General features: G+C 44.9%; 1 long non-coding RNA gene across 1 annotated transcript in view; it reads left to right on the forward strand.

The window, feature by feature from the left end:
- The window catches only part of LOC119819636, a 29,443-nt gene extending 7,115 nt beyond the window's left edge, over positions 1-22,328 (forward strand). The window contains exons 5-7 of the long non-coding RNA XR_005286293.1: positions 3,886-6,521; positions 8,315-8,513; positions 21,973-22,328. This is a non-coding gene — a long non-coding RNA (uncharacterized LOC119819636). The remainder of the gene's footprint in view (positions 1-3,885; positions 6,522-8,314; positions 8,514-21,972) is intronic.
- Positions 22,329-24,287: the final 1,959 nt, after the last annotated feature.

Genomic DNA, 24,287 nt, shown 5'->3' on the forward strand with positions numbered 1-24,287 from the left:
CTGCCTATCCTGGAACTCACTCTGTAACTCTGTAGATCAGGCTGGTCTCGAACTTGCAGAAATCCATCTGTCTCTGCCTCCCAAGTGCTGAGATTAAAGGTCTGCTCCGCCACTGCCTGGCCCTTGAAGACTTTTTCAATAAAGAAAAGAAAGGGCTGTGTGACTCCGGAAATCATCCACCCTTATTTCTCTTCCTTACACCTGCCAGACTTGCTGCTAAAAAACCTTCCCGACTTTGGTATATTTGAAAAAATCTTTATTAGAAAGATGTTTTCCTGGCAGGCGGATCAACTCTATGGCTGCCCAGCCCCAGAACCAGGGTTATGAGTTGGCCCACCTCAACATCCACCCCATCTATGATCTGCAGGAGAAAGTGAAGGGACCTGACCCACAGACCCAAAGTGACAGGATTTCCACAACACAGGGCACCAGCAGGATATCTAAGAAAAGTCCTAGTGAGACCCTAGCATCGATGGTGTAGTAGAAACCAGAAACCTCAAACCAGACCAATGACTCTTTGGAATGAACACTTGCAAGTTCAGATGTATGGACAGAAGGGTGTACTGCGTGACTCACTGTGTCACGCTGCAGCTTCCATGGCGAGGTTTTTAATCCCCCCCTTTTTCCCTTTTTCTATTTTTTTAGATTTTTCTTTGTTTTATTTGGGGGAGGGGGGATGCAGAGGTGAAGAGCAGATGCAAAGGGACGGGGAAATGAGTGGGATTATGATACATGATGTAAAAGACACATAGAATGAGAAAAAGAAGGATGCTTTCACTGGGTATAAAATCCCAGAGTGCTTTCCTTTTGCTTTTCCTGTCTGTTCCCGTCTGTGAAGGTGTGACTTCACTGTCATTCTGAGCCACCTCACCGCTAGAGTCCACTCTCTTGTATCTCCATTCACCTCTGTGGTGGTTTGAATGGCCCCGTAGCCTCACAGGGAGTGGCTCTATTATGAGGTGTGGCTTGGCTGGAGTAGGTGTGGCCTTGTTGGAGCAAGTGTGCCCCTGGGGGTGGGCTCTAAGATCTTAGATGCTCAAGCCAGGCCCACGGTCGCTCTCTCGTCCTGCTGCCTCCAGACCCAAATGTAGAACTTTAATCTATTTTCCCAGCACCATGTCTGTCTGTATTCTGCCATGCTTCCCGCCGTGACAATAATAGACTAAACCTCTGAAACTATAAACAAGTCAACTAAATGTTTTCCTTATTAAGAGTTGCCATGGTCACAGTGTCCCTTTACAACAATAAAACCCTAACTAAGATAACCTCATACATTACATAACTTGCCCCACCCCCCTGCTAGTTTTTAAGATTTTTTTTTCTCTTTATCACTGGCTTTGAATGCTTTTTAATGTGCCATAGTAAGTTTCTTGATTCTTCTGCATGAGTTCGTAGAGCTTCTGGGATCTGTAAGTACAGACATTTTTCATCAAATGTGGAAAATGTCCGGCTATTATTTTTTTCAATTCTCTCTCTCTCTCATTATGGCTTGAATGTCTCTCTCTCTAAAATGTATGCGCTGAAGGTAATTCCGAGCATGACTATCTGAAGATGGAATCTTTAAAGAAGTAGTTATGGTTAGAGTCAGCAAGATGGCTCAGTGGATGAAGGGCCCTGCCACCAAGCCTGGCGATCCGAGGGCCCGGGAAAAGAATAAGGATGTTCTGCAAAGCAGATGACAAAGCCAATGGTCACTGATTTCAGTGAGTTGGCCACAGGCTGTGCTAGGCCACAGAGTTAGTCCAGACTGTTCTATGACTCAGTCTCTCCCATGTAGGCTGGACAGGCATAGGAAAACATAGCCAGCTAATTGATAGTTTTCTACCAATAAAGTGGAGATAAATAGAAATAGGAAATTTAAAAAGAGGCTGGAGTGTAGTTCACTAGTAGAATGCTTCATATGTATAGACGAGACTCTGGATTCGATCTGAGGAACTGAATGAATGACTGAATGACCGGACATAGTTTTCATTCTCTCTAATTCGATTAATTAGAAATTCACTAATTAGCCAGGCATGGTGGCATGTGCCTTTAATCCCAGCACTCTGGAGGCAGAGGCAGGTGGATCTCTGAGTTTGAGTCCAGTCTGGGCTACAGAGCAAGTTCCAGGACAGCCAGGGCTACGCAGAGAGACCGTGTCCTGAAACAAAGCAAACAAAATAAAACAAAAGAATTAATCAATTAATGAATTTGCATTGCTTGTGGTATGTGTGCTTGTATACATATTCACATGTGTGTGAGTGAATGTAATTATTCAAACACATGTCCACACGTGTGTGCTTGTTGATGTCAGATGCTGACATTGAACGTCTTCTTCCGTTATTCTCCAGCTTAAATACCGAGGCAGGGTTTCTCACTTAAAGCCATCGTTCACTGATTTGACTAGTCTAGCCAGCCTGTCTGCTCCCAGAATCCCGTCTCCACCTTTAAATGAGGGTTGGGATTACAAGCAGGCTGTCACACCTGCTTGGCATTTATCTGGGTTCTTGGGAGCCAAACTTCAATCCTAACCCTAGTGTGGCTTTTCCCACTGAACCATTTCTCCAGCTCCTAGTTTTGTTTTTTGTTTTTGTTTTGTTTTTTCTTGTTTTGAAATGAAAACAAAGAAAAACAAAACAAAAAAAACTTTAAGTGTGAAATGTATGTAAATGAGGGTAAAATGTAAAATTCTATGAACTGAGGAGATATACTTGGAAATTTTGTCAAAAGTAACAAAGGGGAAAGAAAGCTGTTTGAGAAGGTGAGACGGAACCAGAGGGTGTGCCTAAGCGACCCTCATCGACTGCTCTTCCCAAAGCACACCTTATTTTTGGGCACAGCAGGTCTTTCTAGGAGGAAAACCCATCACTGTTCTGGGCAGGGAACTCATGGGAGTCAGTTCTGGAAGCACAGAGGAGTGGTGTCTCCAGGGAAGCATCCTGACTACCTGCTTCACAGGGCTTTGGGCGGTGACCCTGAAAGTGCATCAAAACAAAATGGATGAAAATTACCTTTACCTTACTGTTTCTGTTAGGGTTTCTGTTGCTGTGGAGAGATACCAGGACCATGGCAACTCTTTTTTCTGTTTTTTGTTTATTTGTTTGTTTGTTTGTTTGTTTCAAGACAGGGTTTCTCTGTGTAACAATCTTAGCTGTCCTGGAACTAGCTCTTATAGACCAAGCTGGCCTCGAACTCACAGAGATCCGCCTGCCTCTGCCTCCCAGTGCTGGGATTAAAGGCGTGTGCCACCATCGCCCGGCCCCATGGCAACTCTTATAAAGGAAAACATTTAATTGGGGGTGACTTACAGTTGCAGAGGTTTAGTCCGTCATCATCATGGCAGGACATGGTGGTGTGCAGCAGACATGGTGCTGGAGAAGGAGGTCTGCAGGCAGCAGCAGGAGTCTCTGTGTTCTGCACCAGGTCGGCCTTGAGGCACAGGAGACCTCTAAGCCCACCCCCATAGCGACACACCTCCTCCAACAAAGCCACACCCTGGGAGGGTCATTTTAAATCACTACAGTTGTCACTAGAATATCAAGCATCCTGCTCATCCCAATGGTGTCTTGGGTTTCTACCGGAGGCCCTCTGGGGGTGTCTGCAGACAACCTTAAGAACACTGTTGGGTTTATCAACTGCTCCTAATTTTCTGATTGGACACTTAGCCTTTATAAGTTTCTTTATTTGACAGACATGCTTCAGTAATGTTGTTTTTTTTCTCTCCCAAAGGAAACTTTAAAAGTAAGTCATTCTTTTTTAAAAATTGTCTAGATATTTTTATTTCCTTGGACATCTGATGTCAGGATCATAATAACTGCTTTGGTGATCTGTGTGTGCGTATAATCAATTGGCAAATGTTTCTCAACCGTTGGAATAATCTAAATCGCCTCCTTTCCTTTTGGCCAGGCTGAATAAAAAGTGAGACTCTGCGGCCAGTATGGCGGAGCTGGCATGGCAGGAAGACTGCAGCGGCGAACCGTTTGCTCCGAAAGGTGACAGCTACAGGGTCATTTTAGCCCAGATGTCCCAACCCTGCTTTTTATTTCACAGCAAACAGAGAATTGAATGAATCTCAAGCCGTAGATATTTCTCCGGTCTATTTTTAAACACACACTGGCTCTTTCCCAGAAAGAGGAGAAACAAAAAATTCACTGGCAGACAAGCTTTACCTTTTCCATTGAATTTCCTGAGGAGAGAGAGGGAAAAAAAAAAAAAAACCCTCTGGAAACCCAGAACAGATGGAGCCTCATGAAGAACACTGCGGAAGAGGAACTTAACAAAGTACTTAGGAGAAAGCAAAACACTCAGAAAGACCTGTCTTTAAAAAACTCAGTCGACGGGAGACAAAGTATCTGATGGAGTAAATATTTGCCTTTCTTTGAAGAAACTGGGTATGATAAAAACAATCACATTAAATTGTTCTCCAGGCTGCTCTGTCAGGCATGGATCCTAAGGATTTCCAGTCTGATTTGGGCAACTCGGATAAGGCTTAGAGAACGGATAAAAATGTTACTCATTACCATGTATTCTCTTTCTCCTAGCCATGAAACCGTTCTTTAGGTATCAGAAAAGTTAAATTTAGAAGTCTAAACGCCGGGTGGGGATGCAAAGAACTGAGCTGATCCCACGTTCAGAAGCCATGCTGTTCTCAGACTGGCATAAGAAAGCCACTCCACCCTGATATCCCGACAGGTGTAGCGTGGGAGCTGGCCTCTGCTGGGGCAGAGGGCTCTGAGCACTGGGATTGCTCCTCGGGTCCCTGTGACTCTCAGGCTGCACACCTGCTACCAGATGAGCTGTGACCTCGAGCACGTGACGCTGAAGCCAGTGAAATGGCCAGAAACAAACAAACAAACAAACAAACAAACAAACAAACAAACCACCGGAAGGGAGAGTCTCGAGTCTCCGACTCAGCAGGGGTCTTTGCCAAGTAGAGTTTGTTTGTTGCAGCTTTTATTTTTATGTCTTAAGTGACAAACCCTTCTTGAGTTTCCAAAGAAAAGAGAGAAATAAGCTCCCATTTTTTTTTATATCAATGAAGGTGTCAGGCTGCAAGGGACCCAAACACCTTCTCAAGAATAAAACAGAGAGGAAACATAGCAAGCTAGCCCACAGAAAGAAGTCCTGCAAAACACAGTGAGAGCAGAACCTCCCTTGGAGGGAAGCTGGGGGTGTGTGTCCTTGTCTGAAGATGGGAGGGGAGTAAAAAGGAAGGAAGGTTAATGTCTTGATGAAGCCAAATGAACACGTGAAGCGAGTCAGTCTAATGAGACTGTCCTGTGGCCTCAGGAGGGTGACTAAGAGTGCCCGTCTTTTGGTGCCTCAGGCTATTTACAGGCTTAAAGAAGCTGGCTGAAGTCTCAGGATGCTCTCAGAATCACTTTCTTATGCCTCTTCATTTGTGATTTTCATTATGATTCTCTTTAGAATCATCAGAGAGATGCCTCTGGCTCGCAGACGGGGGTAGGGGATTAAAAAGCCTGAGTGTGGTGTTGTAATGAGTCCAGAGAGTTTGGAAACCGTCCTGCCTGTGACTCTGAATGCTTGGAATTGCGGGGTGATTGCAGAGATGATTATCTGAAGGCGGTGGTCAGGCCCAGTTGCAAATGACTGCCTGAGAGAAAATGAGGCTTGTGGGGGACCCCTGCAAGCTTCAGAAACCAGCCTGGTTTAATTACGTCAGTCACTAACGGAGTGCAGGTGACTTACGGGTTTTGATCATTTGGCAGACTTGCCTCCTTCAGGGATAGCCTGTGATTCAAGACACCAGGTCTGTTCGTGGCATGGATCAGATGTTCAGGACCTCAAAGGGACTGCAACTGGCCCCTGGCCCTCAGGTCAGTGACCTCCTAAGGGAATTATTTCTTGTTGTCTAAAGAGGCACTCGGAAGGAAATGGCTTCTCTTTTCTGCCATTGGAAAACTAGATTATTTACTTATCCGCCTACCTGCCTTTGTTATGTTAAACAAGTATTTTCTTAGTAGCTGTGTGCCAGGCACTGTGACAGATAAACTCTGGATGAAGCTGTCAAATAGTACCCTCGTGGAGTTTACATTCTAATATGAGTCCAATATAAGAACGTGAATATAGATGAATGTCTAAGATCGTCAAATGAACTCTGGAGAAAATACATGAGGTGACGTGGAAGTGAATAAAAGGTGGATAAAATAAGTAAAAGTCACCTTAGTGGGTGCTCAGGTCTCACAGAGCCACATCCAGAAAAGAGGAAAGCAGGGTTGGGGAAGGAGGGCGAGTAACAGTAAAAAATACAGCGGTAAAGGGCAAAGCCGTGGAGCAGAGATTGAGGCACGCTCTGACATGAGCCCAGGGAAAACTGATGCTGGGTGAGGGCAGAGGAACAAGAAAGTGACCTTTCATCCTGAGAGCACCAGGACATTACTGGGGCCTTTTAAAGATGAGAGTAGTTCTGGCTGCAAATGGCTGCCTGAGAGAAAATGACGAGCCTCATTTTCACCAGCTCACTTTTGACTGCTGTATGGAAAATGTGTTAGAAGGAGATAAATACGGAAGCAATGAGACCAGTAAGTGATGGGAAGTGATAGTGGCTTGTACTATTTTTGCCACACGGGGAGGGGGTGACATTGGCTGATTGGGGGACTCGGTGGGCATGTCTGGAGGACTTTCAGGTTCCCATGTTCTGGAACGAGGGCCTAGAGACAGGAGGGTAGCGTCAAAGGCAGGGAGAGTTTATTAAAAGATACACTTCCAAAGGAGGATGTGTGCCAGAGAAGAAAAAAAGGTTTAGAAACTCCACAGCGATGCTGTGCAAAGTCGGGTTGTCATTCTTGGGCTTTCTCGCGCATGCTTTGTTACATGTAGTTCTACATAAAACTTCATGCATTTTGGTTTCATGAGTATTAAATTTCCACCTAAAGGTGTGCATTACAGTATTACAATCAACCATAGGTCACCTTCAGACACCCCTGGGGAGCCTCTGTGCTGATGGCAGGGGCTGTATTTAGCTGGTGGCAGAGGGAGTGTGAGTCTTTCTCCTTTGAAATCAGTTTCTTTCCTGTGCTAATTTTGCAGCCTTTATGCAAGGCTCTCTAGACCTTATAATACCCGCTCTTCTCTGGCCTCTGTGTGCTGTATTGCCCCTCCCTTAGACCTCAGACCTACCAATAGCTTCCAATGTTTTTGTAAAGGAGCCGAGCGAGGTCTTCCAAATTTAGACTATACGAAGTCATGCAAACTCTATTTTTTTTGTGCTGAGTCCTTGCTTGATCGGCCTGAGAAATACATTACTTGAGGTTGCCAGCCTTGGAAGGAGCCTGGGCTATGTCATGTAACCACGTGCAAATGTCCCAGTCAATGGCCCCAGCTAAGGTCCAGTTGGCAGGCAGCTTTAGCTACTAGATGTATGCCTGAAGCAGCCTTCCAGGCGATTCCAGCTGCCTCTGTTCAGTCACCCTCCTCTCTGAGTCTTCTGCATGAAGAGCTGGTTAGCAACTCTGTTGAGCCCCTGACAGGAAGTGGTTTAAAGGAGAGAGGTTTCTATTGGCTTACAGGCCATCGTGGCAGGGAAAAAGCATGGCGACAGGAACATGAGGCAGCCCGTCAACCCTGTGAGCATGCGCGATGGGAAGCATAAACTAGGAAGTAGAGTCAGACTTTAAAACCTTGAGGCCTCCACTTAGTGACCCGCTTCTTCCAATGAAGTTCTACCTCCTAAAGGTACTCCTGAGACGGTTGAGACCTTGGCGGGTGAGAGCCCGGGATGGGTGAGAGACAGATGCGACAGGCAGAGGGAGCTTATGTGGGAAGTTTTATTAAGAGAGAAGGGGGAGGGGTGAGACTGGTCTCTGGGGACAGGAATAGTGGAAGGAGAAAAGAAGGGGAGGGAAGGGAACGGTGGAAGGAGAAAAAAAGGGGAAGGGAAGGGATGGGAGGGAAGGTAGGACAGGAGAAGAGAAGAGAGACAGAGAAAGGAAGAGGAAGAAGTGGTAGAAATAGGCGGAGTTTTGCCTTTTAAAGGGACAGGGTACTGCAAGCCATGCACGCAGGCGTGATGCTGGGGTCCCCAAGGGGCGGGACCAGGTGTGCAAGGATCCCCAACTTTCTCAAACACCACCAGTTGGAGATTAGAATTCAAGCACATGCACGTATGGGACGGGTGTTTCACTTTCAAACCACAGCTTCTCCCTGGCTGAGGTCTGAGATGTGGAGCCCAGATAAAATAGGTTGTCACACAGCAGAAGTAACAGGAGCAGCGGGAGAACATCTCCCAGGGAAGAAACAGAGTTATCATGAAATTTGAGGACTCGCTTCCGGAACGAGCAATCACATGCATTAACTTAGGCACCTGGATTCACAGATGTCGAGGCCGGAGGGAGCTGCTGTAAACTGCACGTGGATTCCCTTCAACTTCACAGGACTGAGAGAGATCACCGAGGAAGGGCAAGAGGTGGAGCAAGAGGCTGGCTCAAGACCTTCTCTGAGAACGTTTGGTATTTGGAGAAAAAGCAGAGATAGAATGGAAGGGGAGGGGAGGAGACGAAAGACTCCATTGAAAGGTGAGAGAGAGAGAGAGAGAGAGAGAGAGAGAGAGAGAGAGAGACAGAGACACACAGAGAGAGAGACAGAGACACAGAGACACAGAGAGAGAGACAGAGAGAGAGAGACAGAGACACAGAGAGAGAGAGAGAGAGAGAGAGAGAGAGAGAGAGAGAGAGAGAGACAGAGAGAGACAGAGAGATAAAAGTAGCCATTGGGGTTGACATAACACCCATGACCTTGAAAAGAACAGTGGAGATGGATGGGACAGAAGCTTAACAGGGGCTGTGATCTCTCAGAGAAGCAAGAACTGTCCTTACCTCTGTCTCTTCAGAAGTTGGGTTAGCCCTGCAGCAGGCTCCTGAGGTCCTAGTTTATCTGCTTAGAGAAACAAAGGCGCCTGGGCTGAGTAAACAGGACACAGTTTTTTTGTTTTGTTTTGTTTGGGTTTTTGGTTTTTTGAGACAGGGTTTCTCTGTGTAACCAACTGCCCTGGCTGTCCTGGAACTCAATCTGTAGACCTTTGAGCTTCAAACTCAGCAATCTGTCTCTCTCCATCTCCCTAGTGCTGGGATTAAAGCGTTTACCACCAACATCCGGCCCCCTGCACACACAATTTTGACATCAGGCTGAACTGGGTTGAAACAGCTGTGGTCAAAGTATTTAAATGTATTGAGTTTCTTTATCTACAAACTGTAGGGGAGTTTAAAGCAAAAAAACAAAACAAAACAAAAAAAAACCTTTCTCCCCCCAGATTCTGTAGCGGAGGCTGAAAATTGATTTGCAAAAGGCGGACTTTGCAAATTTGCGGTACTTAGTTTGGGAGAGAAACTCAAAGATAGTAACTAGAGGGGTGGATAGAATCAACGCTCTCTTACAGCAGCAACAAAAGGCAGTGAATCTGTAGAGAAATAGCGAGGGCTTTTAGGGGTGGCAAACTGTGGGAGGTGAGTACATGGGGAGCAGGGAGACCAGTGGAAAATAAGAGCTATTTTAGTGAAGTTTGTTAAATTGATTCCTCTTGGTGATTCTGGAGTTACCTTGGGGTTGTCAGGGGAGACAGAATCACAAATGGAAATATGTCCTGCTTTTAGGAAAGTAGGGAGGAGGGCCTAGGAACTTTTGCCTGTGCCTTTTCTCCATTGTTTTTTAAGTTAAAATAAGCCATATGTTGAAGCGATGTATTTTGGGATGGCACATTCGAATCCTCTACAAGGACCAGGGCATTAAAAGTCTGGGGATGGTGGAGTCGGTAGAATGCTTTCCTTGCAAGCATGAAGACATGAGTTTGATCCCCCAGAAACCACATAAATAATAATAATAAACATGAGGGCCGGTGCACGCTACAAAGTCAGGGAGTGGGACAAAGAAATGATTGACAGCACTGGCTTTAGTCAAGAAAAATCTGCAGAGGGGCCCCAAGTCCGAGAATCAGAGCCTCTTAAAGGCTGAGGTAGCTACAGAGCAGAGAGAGGGAAAAAGAAACTGAAATGTGTCCATTTTGGCCTGAGGAGGTGCAGTTAGGGAAATAAGGCTGGCGGTGGACTGGGGAACAGCAGGCACTCACAGATGTCTCTTGTAGCCGGTATCACCCTCATGAAGGGCCAGGAGGGGGAGGAGGGCACCATTGCAGAAAAACTAGTTACTTCAGGGCTGGGAATGAAATCTCTTTAGTTTGGGGAACTGGCATTGTTAACCAGCTGATGTGACTGTGACTAAAGACTTACTTGTAATCCTAAAGCCAGGGAGATAGAGACAGGAAGACCCTTGGGTTCTCTGGCCGGCCAACCCAGCCTACCGTGAACTGCAGGCCCGAGAAAGACCCATCTCAGAGGTCCAGGACAGCCAGGGCTGCACAAAGAAACCCCACCTCAAACAAACAAACAAAAAAAGGTGCACGGTTTCTGGGGAACAACACCTTAGGTTGTACTCTGTCCTTCACATGTGCACCTGCATGCGCGCGCGCGCGCACGCGCGCACACACACACACACACACACACAGTGATATATGTTTGTAATCTAACAAATAAAGCTTGCCTGAAGATCAGGTTGCAGAGCAAAGCCACTAGAGGCCAGGCAGTGGTGGCACACACCTTAAATCCCAGGAGTCAGGAGACGGAGGCAGGCAGATCTCTGTGAGTTCAAGACCACCCTGGGCTACACGAAAATGATCCAGGCTAAAAGAAAAACAGAGCTCATACAAAGGTGATTCCAGCACTTGGGATCACATGGCATTAATCCCAGCACTAGGGAGGTGGAGACAGGAGCGATGTGGCTGGGCGGGGGGATATAAGGCAGGAGGAGACAAGAGCTCAGTGCATTCTGAGGCAGCAGCCTGAGCAACTGTCACTCTGAGGTTTCAGTTTAGGTAGTCAGTCTGAGGATGTGGTCTGAGGACAGGACAGGATTGCCCTTTTGGTCTGAGCATTGGTAGAGGTAAGAACTCCAGTGGCTGGCCTCTCTGCTTCTCTGACCTCTCAACTTTCACCCCTATATCTGACTCTGGGCTTTTATTATTAAGAACAATTAGAATTTGTGCTAGACACACACAGACATACACAGACAGAGAGAGAGAGAGAGAGAGAGAGAAACAGTATAATAATAGGCTGGACATGGTGACATAAGTCATTAATCCCAGCACCTGGGAGGCAGAGAGGCAGGTGAACCTCTGTGATTTGAGTTCGAAGCCAGCCTGGTCTACATAATAAATTCCAGGACAGCCAGATCAACACAGAGAAACTTTGTCTCAAAAAAGAGTTAAAAAAGAATAAAAAGAATAAGGGTAATAATACATTGCTGTCAACACAAAATGAGACAGGATTTTAGCACAATCTTGGGCATATAGCAGTTGCTTTATGCTCCTCCTTAAAGCCCATATTATAGGCCAGGCCTGGTGGAACACCCCTGTAACTCCAGCACTTGGGAGGCTGAGTCAGGAGGATCATTTTTCTAGGCAATTCTGGGCTATGGAGTGAGAACTTGTTTAAACAAAACAAAACCACACACTTACAGAATGGCTGCTGGTGGGCCAGGCCCTGTGCAGGGGTGACAGCAGGTGAGGGTTCGAAGTCCTGGTTCACGGCTAGTGAGCTTTAGAGCTTTGCATCAGAGGAGACAGAGAAGGAAGCCTGAACGCTCTGGCGAGAAAGGCTTTGCAGGGAGGGGGGACTTTGTCTGTCAGTCAAGGCAGGAAGTCAGTTTCCCAGGTGGACAAGCTGGGGAGGGCATTCCAAGCAGAGAGGATTTCTCATGTGAATGCCCAAGGCGGGGACTAAGGATATCACATCCCAGAATGGTGAGTAGCTGGGCTTTTACTCCCATGTAGCCGGTGAAGAACCTATGCGGGAGGCGATGAGGGATAGGTCCAGAAGATAAGATAGAATCGGGCTGAAGAGGCTCACTTCCTGCCGAGAGCCGAGTGAACAGGAGGCTGAATACTTATTGATAAGGAAGTGGTAAAACTAGTCCTATACATGAAAGATAAATCGGGCGTTTTCTTAGGGTTGTGAAATGCCTTGATTTTTGAAAGACGAAAATAATAAATTAAATAAATAAATAAAATGGTGCTGTGCTATGTTTTCCAGTCGCACCTACAGTGCTCTTGTTCCCTTGTTGGGAGACACTCATGAACCCACCCCATAGAATACACACCAGAAACGGTGCTCAGGTGCCATTCCCCACGGTTGCATGTGGCCAGGGTTAACTATGAACGTGTCCTAACACAAAACCTTAAACTTACTTAAAACATCGTGATTTGCCGGGCAGTGGTGGCACTTGCCTTTAATCCCAGCACTCGGGAGGCAGAGGCAGGCGGATCTCTGTGAGTTCGAGACCAGCCTGGTCTATAAGAGCTAGCTCCAGGACAGGCTCTAAAGCTGCAGAGAAACCCTGTCTCGAAAAACCAGAAAAAGAAAAAAAAAAATCGTGATTTATTTTACAATTTATTTGCTAACTTATTTTTGTAATTCAGCTGCACGGTGTTTGAGCAGGAACTGTGGGTGACAACGTCGTGTTGAATGTCAAAGTTGTGCACCTCCACAAGGAATAATGTTAGCTTTTTCTGCACAGAGGAAAGAAAAACTTAGCTTTTCATTCTTTCTGTAGAAAGAATAGGGCAGGCCATCTGATGTCTCTCTGGCCTCCATGTGCACAAATTTATACACATGCATACCCCATGCTCACACATGCATACCCCACCCTCACACACGCATACCCCATACTCACTCATGTATACATGCCCCATGCTCATACACGTGCATACCCACAATTACATACATGCATATCTCATACTCACACACATGGAGCAAACTCCATGCTCACATACATACAGACTCCATACTCACACACATGCAAAGTTCACACTTACGTACACGCATACTCCACACTCCATACTCCACATGCATACCCCACACTTACACACATGCATACCTCATGCTTACACACATGCAAATGCCACTCATATACATGCATACTCTAATACTCAGATACATGCTTACCCCACACTCACACACATGTATACCTCACTCACGCACGTGCATACTCCACACACACACACACAAACACACACACATGCATACCCCACACACACAAGTATACCTTACAGTCACACACATGTATAGTCCACACTCACACAAAGCAGGAAAGAAGTCAGTGGAGAGCAACTGGTAATTACATGGTAACGACGTTTTGCTCTTGTGATGTTTTCAATATTAGCTTTACTGAGATCTGTTATGCCTTTGCTGCCTTCTTTCTTCCTCGTGCTGAATTCATTTTTGGACCTACTTTCCATCAGCAATTCTGTATCCTTTTTCTTAAAGAGCATTCTCAAACTCGAGTATGTTTTAAACACCACAAACCCTGGGTAAGCTACTGAGTGCTGCGGTCGCCTTTACTGGTGTCCCTAAATCTGCCTGCGGCTTTGCAAACAGCCGTCTTATTAACCCACCCCGGTTTCACAGTTTGAGCAGGGCCATCTGTTGCCAGGGCCCTGACGGACGCAGCAGTGTTCGTATTAGCCCTCCTCTCTGTTCATCACCTACACGACACAGCCCTTTGTATGTACAAAGAAATCACAGTAATGAAAAGGATATGTGATTCATATGCAGGCTATCCATATTTCCACGTACAGTATTTGCTGTGTATATGGCATGCATGTTTACAGAACTGTTACCACTGCTCTCTGGAGGGGACTGGGACGCAGAGACGAGATGAGGAGGGATTTTGATTGTATCCCCCTTTCTTTATTGTTATTTTCATGTTTATGTATTCAATCCTCAAAATTTTGATTTAACTTTTGCTAAAAAAAAAAAAAAAATCCCTAGGTACTCTTTTGAGGATGGCTAAAATTTAAGCATGAGGGTTCACTTATGGTTAATCCATATGGTTTATTTTTGTGTAATTCTTTTAACCTTTTTTTGTATTTCTGTTTTTGCAGTACTAAGGATTAAACCCAGGTCCTCAAGCATGCTAGGAAAGTGCTCTACCACTGGGCTATACTCTACCCCCAGTCTTTTATTCTCTCAGCCAGGATTCTCCTGCCTCTGCCCTCAGGCAGCCAGGGCTGTGTTTGTACAACAATATAACTTATTTTAAGACTCTATTATAATGTCAAGGCTCCGACAGTGCAAGGAGATCAGGCCTGATCTGCCATTCACTACACTGTGCCAAATAGAACAGTAGTTTCCAGGCTTGCCCTTGCTCAAAGTTGCTCCACAGCACATAAAACGTTGACTTTCAGGCTGTCTATCCCTTCATTTCATCTCAGTTTTTTAAAATATTTCTTTTATTTTTATTTGTTTATTTATTTATTGGTTTTTTGAGACATGGTTACTCTGCCTAACAGCCCTAGCTGTCCTGGAATTAGCTCTGTAGACTAGGTTGGTCTCAAACTCACAGAGATGTGCCTTCCTCTATCTCCTGAGAGCTGGGATTTTAAAGGCATGAGCCACCACCACCCAGCTATTACCTCCACCTTATAAAACAGCAGTTTGCTCCATGTTGAGCACAAACACTGAGGCAGAATGGCACAAGAAAGAAAGAAGCTACTGTCTGTCCAGAACAAACTATAACTTATTTACAAAAGTAAAATAACTTATTTAACAAATAACTTCTTTACAAAAACAAAAAAAAGTGCCTCCTCTGAACTTACTGAATGAAATTAGGAACACATGGAGATGTGAGAGGGTGGAGAGATGGTTTCCCTTGTTAAGAGCACAGGCTGCTCTTGCAGCAGACCTGAGTGTAATTCCCAGCGGGCGTGTGCCACCACTGCCCAGCTAAAGTAATAAATAATAAATAAACAAATAAATAAATAAATAAATAAATAAATAGAAAGGAAGGAGGAAGGAAGAAAGGAAGGAAGAAAGAGAGAGAAAGAGAAGGGAAGGGAGGGAGGGAGGGAGAGAGAAAGGAAAGAAAGAAAGAAAGGAAGGAAGGAAGGAAGGAAGGAAGGAAGGAAGGAAGGAAGGAAGGAAGGAAGGAAAAAAAGAAAGAAAGAAAGACAGACAGACTGGAGTGGTCTCCCTCCCTTTTCTCCCCTCTCTCGAAGACACATCCCAGAAGATTCCTGCCCCAGACCCAGGCAGATGACGGACTCCACAGAAAATCCAAGAAGAATCTGAAAGGACAGTTCTGTCAGGGTGGTGAGGCACCCACCTGCCACCAGGACGGACTCTTTTATTCAGCCAGATTCTTCACTAATGCTCATACTGCATAAACCACATAAACGCAGGCAGTTTCTGTCAGTGTGTTAGTTTGTGGTTGTGTTTGAGACAGGCTCTTTCTCTGAGGCCCAGATGGACCTGTACTCTTTCTGAGTACATCTTCCTGATACCTGTACCATCTTCCTGACTCCTTCTCCTGAGTGCAGGTGCCACCAGGCCTGTCCGGGCCTTTATTTCTGAAGGTTCATGTGCTACAAAAAACTTTGATGAAAACTTTGTTAGGCTTTCCCTTGTTAATCTGTCTTGCCATAGGCTGGTGTCCCTTGTATGGCTAGGAGAAGGGCCCATGCCATCCAACCCTACACCAACATCTGATGTTTTCTTGCACTGCAAGAATTTCTGGAGCTGATGGTCTTCCATAAAGAATAAACTAGCCTAATGTTGTTGTCTTTCAAAAACTGCTTTTATTTTTAATATGTGTGTGTGTGTGTGTGTGTGTGTGTGTGTGTGTGTGTGATTTGCCTGCATGTGTGTCTGAGTATTTCATGGAGGTAAGAACTAGTGGCGGCTGCTCTGCTTCTCTGATCTTTCAGCTTTCACCCCCTAATATCTGACTCCGGTTCTTTATTATTAAGACCAAGGAGAAATCCTACAACATGTCCTCCAAAGTGTCCTTTCTGAGGAGAGAAAACCTTACCAGAGGATGGTTTTTTATTTTCATCCACTGCCCAGCTTCTCCCAGGTCTCCAGAAGACTGAAGCCAAAGGCTGCTTCCAGGTTTCAGGTCAGCAATATGGATGGCTCTCCTGAGCAACTCACTCCATGTAAGGGGTCTCCCCCTGCCAGTGTGCAGAAGACCCGAAAGACAGCTTTTGTGTCTGAGTCAGAAATGTCTCCCACAGACCCACGTGTGGGAAAATCACGTTCCTAAGCTGGTGGTGCTGTTTTGGTAGGTTGGGAAACCTTTGGGCCATGGGACCTATTTGATGGGCGTAGGTCGCTCTGGTCCATATCTTCTCTGCTTCCTCTTCTACTGTCACATCTCATCCCTGTGGATGGCCCAGTCACTCCAACCTTCCTTTTCTTCCATGAGGTCCAGAAATGAGCTAAAAGGAAGCCTTTTTGCTTCCCCTTTAGTTGTTTCTGTTGGGTATTTCTGCCACACTGAGGAGAAAAACCAATTAATACAATGGCCAGATTTGATAAAAAGCAGACAAGTTTGTTGAGTGGGAACTCTCATACCACATTATGGTCCAGCCTCTATGTGGCCTGTTGGGATGGCTTTGGAGCCGGGGGATGCAGCTAAACTTCTACCATGGAAACAAAGAAATAGAGGAACTGTTCTATTTGCAAATACAAGCACACAAAACTGTAAACACAAGGACACAGAGAAAAGGCCATTAAAGTTGAACCCACTTAGGTAGTCCGCCTAGAATTTACTTGCACTAGACTCCAAATGCCTCTGGAAAGCAAACAGCTTCTGGAACATACTGGCTGGCAGTAGTTAGTTTTTCCCCTACACTACTGAAGTATGCAATCATGTGACTTCGCTCCACCCCCACCCTGCCCTACCAAAATACTTTCCATTCTTGCCATGCCTGAGATTCTTTTATTAAGACAAAACCTTTCATCCCACAATTAGAGATAAGGCAGGGTACCCTAGGAGGTGGAGTGTGCACCGGCTTAAATACAGAGGGAGGTTGTCATGGGGAGACCCTCTGACATCTCATTGTAAAAGTTCTTTCTTCTCTTGGGAAGCCATGGAATTAACAGGCTGTGACATTGCTTATTGTTCTTAAGCAAGGCACATAATCTCTTTGTCCTCTCTCAGAAGAAAGGCTTTACGGGCGTGCCAAGAGACAAGGACATCTGCAAGGGCCCTGCTCCGTTTAGAAATCATGCTCTCACCCTTTAGGTTTCTATAAAGTAAAATGGAGAAACCTGCCCTAGACTGGCTCCAGCTGGAAAGCCCACAAGGCCTGGGAGAATATGACAACTTAGCACCCTGACTCCACCTGGTTCTCATCACCCTGCATTTTTGCAAAGACTTGTAAGAGAGCAGACCTTTATCCTCTCCCAAACTACAAAAGTAAATGAATAAAGAAATCAACAAATAAATTTTTAAAAAAACCTCCCCTGCTGGTTCCTGGGTCAAACCATTCTCAGATCTAAAGAATATCAGATGGAAAAGATTCCGAGGACCGAAAGACTCAGTATGGGTAATGCTAGATTCTTCGGAACAGCAGCCATGATTGACAAGTTTATTATTGTGTAATTGATATACAATAAATAATATATACTTGAAATGTTTTTGTTTGATCTGTTTTGACATGAGAATGTAATTATAGCATCATCACCTCAATCAAGAGAGCAGAAACATCCACTCCCATGGTTCCTCTTACTCTTATGGTAATCTTTTCCCACTGTGTCTCCCCATCTCCCATCTACCGGAAATCACTAATATATTTTCTGCCACTACACATTAATTTTCACTTTCTAGACTATAGTATAAATGAATTCCTATTACACATTCTCTTTTGGGGGTGGGGTTTGTGACAGGGTTTCTCTGTGTAGCTTTGACTGTCCTGGAACTCACTCTGTAGATCCAGCTGGCCTCAAACCCACAGAGATCCTCCTGCCTCTGCCTCCCGAGTGCTGGTGTCAAAAGCGTGCACCACCACCACCCAGCATACATGCTTATTTTCCTCTGCTTTTTTAAAGGGAGTTGTGGATACAACAAGGTCTTGCTATGTAGCCATGTAGCCCAGGCTGGCCTTGAAATTATGATCCTCCTGCTTCCACTTCCCAAGTGCTGGGCTTGCAAGTGTGCACCGCCCACCAAGTGCTGGGCTTGCAAGTGTGCACTGCCCACCAAGCTTAATTTGTTCCTTTTTATAGAAGCTTTCCCTGGGTCTTTGGGTTTCCATTTCTAAATGATTATTCAATGAAACTATCTAAATAAATCTGTTTTTACTTAAACCATAACACCTACTAAATGCAATTTAGCAGTAGAAGTAGTTTATTTGACTTAGAATTCCAGGTCCAGAATTGCAGTGACATCCCCACGGCAGGAGTTTAAGTCGGCTGGTCACACCACATCTGCAGTCAAGGGTGCAGAGAAAGAAAAGCATCGTGTGGCTTGCCTGTTGCTACTTGTACTCAGCTAACATTCTTCACTCTTACATAGTTCTGGGCCCAGCCTGCTCACTTCAAATGACTATCAAGATAATCTCCCATAGACACGCCCACAGGCCAATCTGGTCCAAACAATCCCTCAATAAGACTCTTTCCCCAAGTAATTCTAGGTTGTGTCAAACTGACTGCTAAAAATTACCAGTATATGACCCAAACTGGCCTTGAACTCCCAATCTTCCTTTATAAACCTGAGTGCTGAGATTGCAGGCATGGGTCACCAGGACCAGCTAATCTCTGTCTTTTAATCACAATATTTAGTCCATTTATATTTCATGTGGTTAGGTACAAATTAGTCATATTGCTGTTTGTTTTCTATTTGACCTGTACATTCTTTTTGTTTTGTTATAAAGAGGGTTTTATGTAGTGATATTTATTTGTATTCTAATCAATAAAGCTTATCTGAAGATTAAGATGCAAAACTAAGCCACTAGAGGCCAGGCAATGGTGTCACACACCTTTAATCCCAGATAGAGGCAGAGAGATCTCTGAGTTGAAGGCTGCCCTGAGCTACAGAAGATCGATCCAGAAACAGATCCAGGCGGTGGTGACTCACACCATTAATCCCAGTGTTTGGGAGTCACACACCTTTAATCCCAGCACTGGGGAGGTAGAGACAGGTGCTATGGCTGGGCAGAGAGAGGAATATAAAGGGGAAGAGACAGGAACTCACTGGAGTTTGAGTCTGAGGATTCGTGGAGACAGGACCTTACCCCTTTGGTCTGATGGTTTGGTAGAGGTAAGAGGTCTCTCTAGTGTTTGGCTGCTTTGCTTTTCTGATCTCCAGCTGAACCCAATATCTGTCTCTTGGTTTTTATTATTTGTGCTACAGTTTTATATCACAGTCTAGGCCATTTTGGAACTCATTATGTAGCCCAGATTGACCTCACACTTGTGTTAATCCTCCTGCCTCAGATTCCTGAAGCTAGGATTATAGCTATAAACCACTATGCCCAGATTCCATTCGACGTAGATGTTCTTGATTCCCCTCATCTTCTGTTGATTCACCACTTATGATGTCATTTTGTAATTGGATGAATGTATGTTATGATTCTATTTTACTTCCTTTACCATAATCTTACTACCTATAATGCTGCTATTTTAGTGGGTGTTTGAGGGCTTGTAATATGTATAAAATCATAATTATACATCTTTATTTATAAATATAAACATTATATTCACCTAGGCACATGCTATAAGATTCTGGTAAGGACATCCTCCATTTCTTCCTCCTGGCACGTGTGCTATTATTTCCAGTGTTTTACTTAAGCATCTACACCCACAAATCATTATTTTTGTTTAAGCCATCAATTATCTTTTAAAGTTATAAAGTGATTCAGGTTTTAAGAAAAACAGCCTTACATATTTCCCCACAGGCTCCCCTTTTGCCAGGCTCCATTTTTGTCCGTATCCATATTTCCATCTGGTGTTCTTTTCCTTCTGCCCGAAATTTTCCCTTCATGCTTCTTGTGTGTTAGGTCTGCTAGTGATGTATTTTCCCAGCTTCTATGCATCAGAAAATGCCTGTGCTTCACCTCCATCCTGGGGAGATGCTCTCACTGGGATGAACACCTAGATGACAGAATTTTTCTTTCAGTAGCTTAAAGATGCCGCTCCACCGTCTTGGCCTTGTGTTATTTCTCAGGAGAAATCTAAGGCAGCCCCTCTCTGTGCTCTTCTGAGCATTTGTCTGTTTGACTAGCTGCTTTTTAAATATTTTTATCTTCGTCGATGATATTTGATCTGGTGTTTGATTGGGATATGATTTTATGGGGTTTTCTTCATGAAATTTTTGTGTTTACGACTCATTGAGTTTCTTCTACCTATTTGTTTATGGTTCTCGACAAAGCTGAAGATTTTTAACTTCTTCAACTGGTTTGTGTGTCCTTCCCCACACCTGTAGCACATGGGTGGCATGTTTATTGGTTCCTGAGGTATCATTCGGTTCACAGGTGAGCTTTCACTCTCGTGTAGAAAGTTTTCCTTCCCGGCCTTTACATGCCTTCTATTGCTTTGGCTTCAGGGTCACAAATCTCTTGCCATGAATCCCATTACTGTAATTTTCTTCTCGGATTTTAAAGTTCTTAATCTTTGGAAATTTGATTTCTGTCTGTAAACTTTTTAAGTACCTTGAACATAATGACAATAGTTGTTTTAATATCCTTATCAATAATACCCATACCTGTGTGTGTGTGTGTGTATTTGTGTGTTTTAACACTTTCAACTGTTTTATCCTTGTAGGTTTTTATTTTAAAGTATATAATATCATGAATTTTAATCCACTGGGTTCTGGATATTTTCAAATGACAACCCAAAAATTTCAGCTTTGTTCTAGAATGCAGTTATATAACTAGGCAATGTTGAACATTTTGCATTCTGTTTTTACAGTTTGTTAAGTGGGACCAAGCAACAAGACACTATCTTCTTAGAGTGGTGGTTCTCAACCTTCCTAATGTTGCAATCCTTTAATACAGTTCCTCATGTTGTGGTGACTCCCAACCATAAAATTATTTTTGTTGCTACTCCATAGCTCTAATTTTGCTACTGTTATGAATTATACTGTAAATATATAATGTATATTATAATGTAAAATTAAATTGTAAATGTGTTTTCTGATGGTCTTAGGCGAGCCCTGTGAAAGGGTCATTTGACCTTCAAAGGGATCACGACCTACAGGTTGAGAACCACTGTCTTAGAGAGTCCTTGTGTCTCCTTAAGAACAAAGACGGGTCATCCTTTTCTGGAAAGGCGTAGTAAGCCACTAGGAATTAAATTGTATTCCCCTCCAAACTTAAAAAGTCAACATCATAGCCTTCACGGCGGTGGTCATTGGAGACAGACCCTTTGGGGAGGAGCATGGTTAGATGAAGTCAGGAAGTTGGGTCCTCACGATGAACTTAGAGCCCTTATGAGTTATGAGGTATCAGAGAGCTCGCTGTATCCTTCTGCCACATTAGAACACAGCAGGGAAGCACAGTCAAAGAAAGAACTCTCACAAGAGATAAGCCTTGCGCATGGATCTTGGGCTTCCTGTTTTCAGAACTGTGAGAAAACACGTTTGTTTCTTAAGCCACCCCGGCTATAGTATTGAACCAAACGAGACGTTGGTAAACATTTTAGACTTTGTTGTAACTCGTCCTGCTTCTGTAGCATGAACACAGCTACAAACAGAACGGAGACAAATGGGTCTGCCTGCGCACCTACCTTTTATTATGTGCCCTGCAAAGCGAGTTGCATAGACATCTCAAAAAGTCCATCTCCATAAAAATTATGCTTAACTGTGGGCCATACAATAATAAATGATGGGTTCCTCTATCCAAAGTCCACGCAGATACGCCTTTTCTCTCTAAGTGACCCATTTTTGGTGTCTTATTGGGGAATAAGAAACCTGACTGGTGCGTTTAGTCCCGACCTGTTTCATAAGATGCATACTCGTAAGCTTCGGAAAGACGAGACAGCCATTCTGCTTTCCTTCAGCTGCCAGAGAAGAATTCCCTACATAAACTTGCCTGTATTACCTGCCACCACCTCCAGCACCCAGAGACTGCAGCAGGCTCTCTGATTTAGGGCTAGCGTCTCCTCCTGAAGAAGGATTTCGTCTAATTTTTCCTTCTCTCTCCCGTAGATTGCCCTTGCTCTTCCGACTGAGCTATTTGTTTCGTTGTCGCCGGCAGCACATGGCTGTAGACAGACACAGCCGAGCAATCACAGTCGTAGCTCAGCTCTGCCGCGGCTGACAGAAACGATGTGCGCCCAAGACGCCCAGACAGTGACAAAGCGGGCTATCCCATAAAGCAGGTTTCTTCATTGCTTCACAGGGGGAAAGGGGCTCGGGGAGGGCGCCACGCCTTTCCGGGCTCAACCTGACCGGCTGGCAACACGGAGAGTCTTTTCATACAAACACTTGGCTATGAGAGCCAGACCCTGCCTTTTCAAACCAAGTACCCTGTCTAATAAAAACGCAATGCTTAGCAACAGAAATGAATTGCAACTATATTTAGCTAGACTCAAGCTCTCTAAAAACGTCCGGGACAATGCGAGTGACACACTTGGTGGTTCCTCTGGTCCCTTACTGACAGTCGTCACCTGGTTTGTATTCTGGCATGAGAAGAGTCTCACAAGTGGGAGGCGATTCGATTGGCCAGGGGAGCGATGAGAAAAGGCTGAGATAAGAAGGAATTCTGGACCAGAAGTCCCACTTGCACTAAAGACCCTGTCCGCTCCTGAATATTTGATCTCCAATTTCACTTTGAAAAATACGATAACTCGTTGAAAGAGAAAGAAAATCAAGATTATACGGAGATCTGGGAGATGATCCCTGAGATGTGAGGGGAAAGGGATTCCCGCGAATGTGTGTGGTGGCCAGTCGCGCTACTATTCTAGCATGTGCCCGTGACACAATTAGATGAGAATGGTGCTCTATTTTGGGGGGCCTCCTGCCCCTCGCCCATAGCCCCAGTTGAATCATAAGGAAAACATCAAGCAATCCCACTGGAGGAACATTCCTCCTCAGAAGATCATCCTAAATAATGACAGAGAGCAGTCACAGCCAGGAGGAGCCTGGAACAGTTAAAGGTAATGGGGGATCCCACCGTAGAGAAGGGACAAAAGGGAAAACCTGAATCTCACCTCAGTGGGTTATTACCCGCTGTCATTAACTGGGTGCCTGTCATTAATTCAGCAAATGTCCTGCAGCCATTTAAGGTGTTCGGCATAACGGGAGCCCCCTGAAAACCCCATGGTAATTCCGTGAGTCTGAGTCTGATTTTAAGTCTGTTGTAGAGAAGGAAGTGAATTGTTCTGATTGCTGAGCTTTGAAAGTCTTGGCCCTGTGCAGCCCCCCACAACCAGTGTTGCCCTTCTGCTCTGAGCTCAGTCAGAAGGGTACTGTCTGTGTCTTGAAGAGCAGCATAAAAACCATCAAACAGACATGTAAGCTAAATCCAAGTCCCACTGTGATAGCTCATGCCTGTAATCCCAGCACTCAGGAGGTCGAGGCAGGAGGACCTCAAATTTGAGGCTGCTTTTGGGCTATTTAGTTCCAAGCCAGCCTGGGCTACATAGTGAGATCCTGTCTCATGAAACAAAACAAAATAAATAACAACAAAATCTGAATCTAGATTTTAAAAAAGAAGGAAAAAATGGAATTAAAACAGGGTACCCAGAAGGAGAGCTTCCTAAAACATGTGTTATTTGTCTCCGGGAATGTGATCTGTCTGGGAGGAGCTCTGAGCTGAAACCCGACCTTTTATTTTTAACACAACAGCTGAACTCCCAGCATTTGCCTGCAATAACTGCAGTCGTTGCCTATAGACAGCCCCTCTTCCAAATGAAGGAGCATTCCTTGAAATTCTCATTAAGTGCACATTACTGTTTTGTGGCTGATATCCTGGGAGCGGTGATTGTTCCAGTTTCAGAGTTAAGTCTGTACCTGAAGCTGCAGCCTTCTGCGGCAGTGAGGGTGGATTCTGGAGAGCCCGTTTGTCTTCAGTGTGTTATTCGGTGTGGATATGTCCTGGGGGATTTTACCAGAAAGCTTCCCTGATTACTATTCCTTGACTGTGCTTTAGCTGTAAGTAACCTCCCTTAAGATGACCTGACGTACGTTTCCATCTCTCCTTCCCTCCCTCCCTCCCTCCCTCCCTCCCTCTCTCCCTCCCTCCCTCCCTCCTTTCCCCACCCCTTTTTTGAAACAGGATCTCTTTAGGTAGTCCTTGCTGCTGCAGACCAACCTGGTTTTGAGTACAGAGATCTGCCTGCCTCTACCTCTCCAGCGCTAGGATCAAAGGTGTGCGCCACTGTGTCCCGCGCTTTCTTTCTTAACAGGGACTCAAGTATAAAACCAAGCTAGTCTTACACCCAGCCTCAAATCCTCCTGTCTCAGCCTCCTGAATACTAGTCTCAGTGCCACAGCAAGTCATAAATCTTTTGTGGTTTGTT

Source organism: Arvicola amphibius, chromosome 7 (genome assembly GCF_903992535.2).
Source record: "Arvicola amphibius chromosome 7, mArvAmp1.2, whole genome shotgun sequence".
Lineage (NCBI taxonomy): Eukaryota > Metazoa > Chordata > Mammalia > Rodentia > Cricetidae > Arvicola > Arvicola amphibius.